Below are 7,803 nucleotides of genomic sequence, written 5' to 3' on the forward strand. Positions count from 1 at the left end.
TAATTTATGTACTTGAAGGTTTAGTAGATAATTTTTGTAAATAACAAGGAGGTTTTATGTTTTTAACCCTTTTAATAATTCTATGATATTTATATTTCTATTTCTATTATTCTATATTTGAATTTAACTTCTGTACCTTGTATATGGTATCTGATTGCAGCCTACACACATAGATATAAATATACAAGTGACCATGTATATTATTATTCATATGTGTGATGGTACAGATTTCCCAGGTCACATAATCCCATTACTCTATAAATCCAAGAATTTACTCATCTGCTATAATAGTTTCAATCTAGCCAAATAAACATTTCACTGTGCAATTTATACTGACATTTCAATGCCCAATTTATTTATATAACTCCAATCTGACCTAAAATATTTAAAATTGAGCATTCAACTATCCAAAATAAAATAAAATCAAATAAATTAAGTAATTAAAATCTCCTGCTACTACATGTCTCAATAAAATAAGTAATTAACAATGATATCATATTATGAGTGTAAAATTAATCACATGGTCAAATAAAAACTGGCTAATCTACCAACAGGCCTGTGGCCTAGCGGTATAAGACTCTTATTTCTCAAAGGGAGGTCAGGGGTTCAAACCTCAGTGGAGGCAGTGTGTGTGAGTCCCAACTAGAGAGAAAAAAAAAAAAAAAAAACTGGCTAATCTGTTCCAACTCTAATTATTCAAGAAATAATTTATATCTTGTCTCATCATTCCCAAAGCATGAACCAAATATTCTAACATAATTCCGGTAGTTGTCCGAAATTTCGCCAGCTTAATATCACCGTTAGTTCTGCCAGCTTTACAAGCCATGTAACATCATTATTAATTCCCTTATCTTGACAAGCCACGTAGTAGCACCATAAATTTCGTTAGCTTCATAAGCCACGTGACACAACCACTCTGGTTTAGGGCTCACATAGGTTTCAAACCCTACCTTACTTTTCCGGCACAACTTCGTAGAGCAAACCGATTTCGACACGATCAACATACCGATCATTAGGCACATCTCAAGAAGGAGACTACATTTCAATAGTATAAATACCCTAACCAATTAATAGAGTTGATGAACACATTATGTAAAACAAAACAACATTTTGCATAGCCAATTAAAGTGTACTTAATGGATGATAGTAAGAGGGATGCTAGAAGTTGCATGCTAACGGCCATACATGGTTGTAATAGTTACATTGTTTGTAGAACATCTCCTTTGGCTCTGTTGAGAAGATCGTATATTTGAGAGACTGCATATTTAGGTAACTGCAGGTTGCTTTGGAGTTGGAAGATTTGCAATTTCACTACTAGCATCAAAAGAACAGTTGACATAGTTGGTCTATCAGAGGCAAAATCTTGCACACACAACAGTCCTATATGTATGTATCTTAAGATCTCAACTTGGAAGCATGGATCGGAAATTGTTGGATCTATTAGCATTACGATCCTATCTTCATTCCATAACTTCCACGCCTGGACACGGTGACACAACCACCAAAAGTTGAAATTAGAAAGATTAAAATGAACTATACAGAGTAACTGAGGCAATAGTTCGAGTGAACTTACAAATCCTAGAAGGGTTAAAGAGTGCTCATCGTGGTAAAAACTAGTGTTCTTTCATCCGCTTACAATCTTTAACAACAATACTCCAAAGCTAAAGACATCAGATTTTTTCGAGAATCTTCCTTGCATTGCATATTCGGGGGCCATATAGCCACTACATTACATCATTACAGCACGAATAGTAAAATTATTTGAGTTGAAGTATCCCATGAGAAAGACAAATTATCACCTGAATAATTAATCATTTTGGACAAAGCAAAAGCTACTTACTAGGTTCCAACAATCCTTCTAGTGTTGGCTTGTTCTTGGTTGCCTCCAAACATCTTTGCCAAACCGAAATTTGAAATTTTAGGATTTAAATTTTCATCCAACAGAACATTACTTGTCTTCAGATCTCTATGTATAATCCTTAATCTAGAATCCCTATGAAGGTAAAGAAGGCCTCGGCCAATCCCTTCAATAATGATGGCACATTTTCTCCAATCTAGGAGCCTTCGCTTGATTGGATCTGAAAGAATATTGAAGAAGAGAAGAAACAAGTATGTGAAAGTTGTTTGGAAAATTAAAATTGATGTTGAGATAGGATTTATGGTTTTAGACTTATAGTAGATCAGTATGTTCACAAACACTACAAAAGAAAAGGCTTCCTATTTTCTCAAGACAATGAAGTTCCTGCTAATTGAAATAACAAAAAAAAGCTTTATCATGAACTAACCAAAGAGAAATTCATCCAAGCTTTTATTTGGAATGTATTCATAGATCAACAATTTTTCTTCTCCTTCCACACAGCAGCCAAGAAGCCTAACAAGATTGCGATGTTTGAGTTGGGAAATTACCACAACCTCATTCATAAACTCCTCCAGCCCTTGTCTAGAGGATCTCGAAAGCCGTTTGACAACTATATCTTGTCCGCTAGACAGTTTTTCCTGAAATTAAAGTTGAAAGTGAATTTATTTATTTTATTTTATTATTATTATTTTAATAGTGTAGAGCTCTGATGAACAAACATTATCTTGTACACCGGACCAAAACCACCCTGCCCAAGCTTATTGGCCACATCAAAATTGTCTATTGCAATTGCTAGTTTCTCAAAACTGAAAAGAGGTAGCTCTTCTAGTTTAATTTGGTCAAGATTATCTCCAAGCATTCTTTCATTTGAACAATCTGGATTCACTACCCCTCTTTTAAATAATAACTTCGCCCTCTTTTTCTTCCTTCCTGATTCAAAATTTAGTAATAGGTAATCTATATAATAACAGCAATATGTGCAAATCTCTTGAGCTAATTTTAATGGGCATATACCTTGTGGTCTAGCCATCCACATCCAGGAAAGATAGATACAGACTGCAATGATTCATGAGCCTATGAGCACTACAATTGTGATATCTAGTTTTGTTCTTCTCTTTTTTTCTGTAAAACACAACAAACTTTGAGAGAGTACTCTAGTTAATATAGATTAAAGAATTGGGAGTTTAGACACTTTCCGTGGCTCTCTTTTTCGGTTGGCAAATGGGAAAAGGTATTATACTTATGCTATTAAAATAGACAACAAACGCATTTGTGAACTAAGTACAAATGTCGGGTGGCTAACATGTTTAGAATATGCAATGGTTCAAATTCAAGTGAGATTTGCTTATACTGAATCATCAAGTAAAACAAACAGAATAAGAAAAAAAGGATTAGAAGCACATATTATTGTTATTTTATATTTTTAAGGATGATGAAAAACACTTACCGAGTTCTGAATATGCAACACGGATGTAAAGATCTGCTCCACCGTAGGAGAATTCCTGTATGTCAATTAAGTCTCCACTCCACTGCATACAACCAATGCCAATTTTATACGAATTGCATCAGGGGCATTCCCACTTTTGCATCATAGCTAATGATTTAGGGACACGAAAACTGCGACAATTTTCTGAACCAGAAGGTGCTGAATATATATATATATATAAAGATCAAATTCAAACTGAGGAAAGACAGATCTAACTTAATTTCTTCTTCTTTCTAATTTCATTTTTCCTTTGGATGGAGAGATGCAACTAAATATAATCACAAAGTTGACTTGTATGTTTTTCGGGGTATTCACAATGCCATCTTCCTTGGAAGAAACTTTAGTCATTTTATTTATTTTTCTTTTAATTAATTTATTTTACCTTTTTAGTCAATTTATGTTTAATAAATACATAGTAATATGCAATATGATAATACAGTGAGTTGAATGGTATCAATCATTATATAATTTTATATTATCTGAAATCACACCAGATGTTGATATGGTTTATAAGAATAAAATTGATTTGCAGATTTCAAACCATCCAATTTTTATAATAAAAGTCCTGATAAAAATTATAAGAGGTTTTGAGTGTGTCACTCTTATGAATATGAGAAATTCTAACACTTCAATTCTTTTCAATCGTTCATGTCTCTGTTCTAAGTCTTATTAGAGGCGACAAATTTTGTATCTAACTGTTGTTATTGGAGTTGTAATTTTAATCATATTTTGGTTTTGCGTCAACTGCAGTTAAAAAAGTGATCATTGTTGACTTATACTCGTAGATGTTCGTGGTCATGATGATTCTTTTTTTTTTTTTTTTTTTTTTTTTCCCCTAATTAGCATTTTATTAACAACAGGCAAAAAAAACTAGCAAAACAGAACAGTGTCACAAACTCTCTTAGAACAACCGCCAAAATTATAAAAGGGTTGAACTCAATCATGTCTAAATCTTATTGGAGTTGTAATTTTATTATATTTTTAGTTTGTGTCAATTGTAGTTAAAAAGTGATCATTGTTGACTTATTCTTTGAGATGTTCATAGACTTCATGGTTATTTATTTATTTATTCCCAAAGTATCATTTTCTTACCAACAGACAAAAACTAGCAAAACAGAGATGTTGCTATGCATCTTAATTACAAGGATCAACCTTTTAGGAGTCTGTTTTGCAATATTTCCAGAAATATTTAAATGAAGTTTGAGCATACAAATTTAAAATTCCTCGAATTTAAGTCCTAAATCAAACAACATTTTGCAGCTTTATCAATATCAGCAACCTTCCAAAAAAAAAAAAAAAAACTACTCTGCCTTAGGACATTCATGATTTTGGTTAGACTGGAAGTTAAAGTTATAGTTTAGAGTATGAAAATTCAAATTTTAACATGGCAGGCTGACATATGGCAAGGGCCGGTCATGGTGGTGGTGCCAACAACTCCCTTTGCCGATGGTTGTGACCACAATTCAAGATGGGCTTCTGTCCATGTTCTAGTTATCAGACACAAATTAGTGTGTATATCTTTAATATGTATCATGGAAGTTTGCCTGAATCACAGAAACAGGATTCTCTCAAAAGAAACAATATTGAGGGACAAAGGCAAACACTGAGTTTTGAATAGAGTTGATGAAAACATAATTATGTTAACCAACAGATCAGTAGCCTAGCAGTACCAAGCTCGGTGGAGATACGTGTGTGTGAGTACCAATTAAGAAAAAGAAAACACAATTATGTTGAATAAAACTATTCTTTCATATCCAATAAAAGTGTACTTAAGGGATTTGTATGCTAAATGGTTGTGAGAGTTACATTGTTTGCATAACATCTCCTTCGGGTGTGTTGGGAAGATCTTTTACTTAAGAGACTGCATATTTTAGTAATGGATAATCTAAATAATAATAGCAAATATGTGCTAATCTCTTTAGCTAATTGTTATGAAATAATGATTGAATAGGAGTTTATGAGAACAAGAGAAAAATAATGACAAGAATATAAATAGGCACACAGAAATGAGTTAAGGATTTATACGTGGTTCACCCTCACAAATAGGGTTCCGTCTACGAGCGACGATGATTCATATCACTATAAAGAAGAAGATTACAAACTGAAGAACGTTTTAGTTCTTCCTCACAATAATCTCTCGTCTCACACCACTCACACACCAACAAAGAAAACTCAATAAATACTCAAGAAATATCCCAAATAGTATATGGTTTACACAAAGAGAAAAACCCACCCAAAGAAAAGCTTCAAGTGTCACTTGAAGATTGCACACACAAAAGGATTTTCTCATATACTCAAAACCAATATACTCTCTTGATCTGAATATTGTCTTACTCTTGGATGCCTTTCGAATGCTTTTCATCAAATGAGTGTAAGGCTATTTATAGCCAAAAATATTCTTGGTGTCCAAGTATATTACAAAGCTTCCTTTGGAAGCCAAATAACACTTTTTGCCCAAGAATAATTCTTGCTGCCTAAGAATAATTCTTGTTGCCCAAGAATTTCAAAGTTTCCTTGGGAAGCTAATTTGGAAGCTTCACCATCACACTTCTTTAGCCAAAAGATTTTTGCCATGTCATAAATGAATTTTAGACAAATTTATAACAAATCTCCACCTTGACTAAAATTCTCCACCTTGGCAAAAATTTTGAATGAGCCACAAAACTCCATCCTTGGCAAAATTTCTCTGCCTTAGCAGAAATGATAAGACAACATCATAAAGAGTCTTTTTTCAACACAATGCAAGTAATAAAAATAACGCCACCATCATCTCCAACACAAAATAAATTAATTAAGAATTTTTGTTAAGTTTGAGTCATACTTAAACTTAACCCTCGGTCTCTCAATCTTCAACCCATACATGTCTTGCGCAGCCACAAGCATACCTCTAGTATTTCTGTCAAACTCTAAGTGCTTATCAAAAACACCTCAGAAATTCCAAGTTTGACATCTCCTTCAGCAACCTTCTCCAACTGCCCACAAACCACCGGCTGGTAATGAAAAGTCATCTTCTCACCTTTGTGGAGAATAGGACGTCCTTGACTTTTCCTCGCATCTTTATTGTGACCAATTACTTGCCTTCCACACATCTTAATGGCACTCGAATGGACTATCTCATTGCTACCAAGATTATTACAAGTCAATATCACACCTGTCCTCATAGGTCTGTCTCCATGTAAGGATTGCTGCAATTTCAGTTGCCATCTGAAAATGGATTACATTCTCCCACCACATTGTGTAGTCCCTTCACAACCCTTTTGAGAACTAGGATCATAACTCCTCTTTCTAATTTTTCCTTTGCCAATACCTTACTGAGTTAGCAAGGCCTGTATCTTAATGTGCCAACGACTGAAACTAATCTTACCATCAAATTTCTCAATCTCATATTTTGTTGACATCTTAAAAAACTCCCCAAAAAAATTTCTTGGTAAATAGTATCGAATTTGTGAACAGTACCCGAATAGTATCTGTACACAATACATGAACCGAGCTCTGATACCAATTTGTTATGAAATAATGATCGAATATGAGTTTATGAGAACAAGAGAAAAATAATGACAAGAATATAAATAGGCACACACAAACGAGACAAGGATTTATACGTGATTCATCCTCACAAATAGGGTTACGTCCACGGGCGATGATGATTCGTATCACTATAAAGAAGAAGATTACAAACCGAAGAACGTTTTGGTTCTTCCTCACAACAATCTCTCTTCTCACACCACTCACTCACCAACAAAGAAGACTCACTCAACACTCAAGAAATACCCCAAATAGGATATGGTTTACACAAAGAGAAAAACCCACCCAAAGACAAGCTTCAAATGTCACTTGAAGATTGCACACACAAAAGGATTTTCTCATACACACAAAACCAATATACTCTCTTGATTCGAATATTATTTTACTCTTGGATGCCTCTCAGATGCTTTTCATCGAATGAGTGCAAGGCTATTTATAGACCTAAAGACAAGCTTCAAGTGTCACTTGAAGATTGCACACACAAAAAGATTTTCTCATACACACAAAACCAATATACTCTCTTGATCCGAATATTATCTTATTCTTGGATGCCTCTCGGATGCTTTTCATCGAATGAGTGCAAGGCTATTTATAGCCAAAAATATTCTTGGTGTCCAAGTATATTACAAAGCTTCCTTTGGAAGCCAAATAACACTTGTTGCACCCAAGAATAACACTTGTTGTTCCAAGAGTTTCAAAGTTTCCTTGGGAAGCTAATTTGGAAGCTTCACCATCACACTTCTTTAGGCAAAAGATTTTTGCCATGTCATAAATGAATTTTAGACAAATTTATAACACTAATTTTAGTGGGCATATACCTCTTGGTCTAGCAAATTGCAATGGTTACTGACCCTAAGAGCACTGCAATTGTGATTAGTTTTGTGCTTCACTTTTTCTTTGTAAAGCACAAGAAAATTTGACAGAGTTGAATTAA

At 34.0% G+C, this 7,803-nt stretch overlaps 1 pseudogene; it reads right to left on the minus strand.

Moving 5' to 3' along the window:
* Positions 1-1,265: 1,265 nt before the first annotated feature.
* LOC132273218 (G-type lectin S-receptor-like serine/threonine-protein kinase At1g11330) lies at positions 1,266-6,505 on the minus strand (annotated as a pseudogene).
* Between the last annotated feature and the right edge of the window lie 1,298 nt (positions 6,506-7,803).

The sequence above is a fragment of the Cornus florida genome, unplaced genomic scaffold (genome assembly GCF_030987335.1).
Source record: "Cornus florida cultivar Cherokee Brave unplaced genomic scaffold, ASM3098733v1 CherokeeBrave_3.0.0_Hap2_Chr01, whole genome shotgun sequence".
In the NCBI taxonomy this organism is placed as follows: domain Eukaryota; kingdom Viridiplantae; phylum Streptophyta; class Magnoliopsida; order Cornales; family Cornaceae; genus Cornus; species Cornus florida.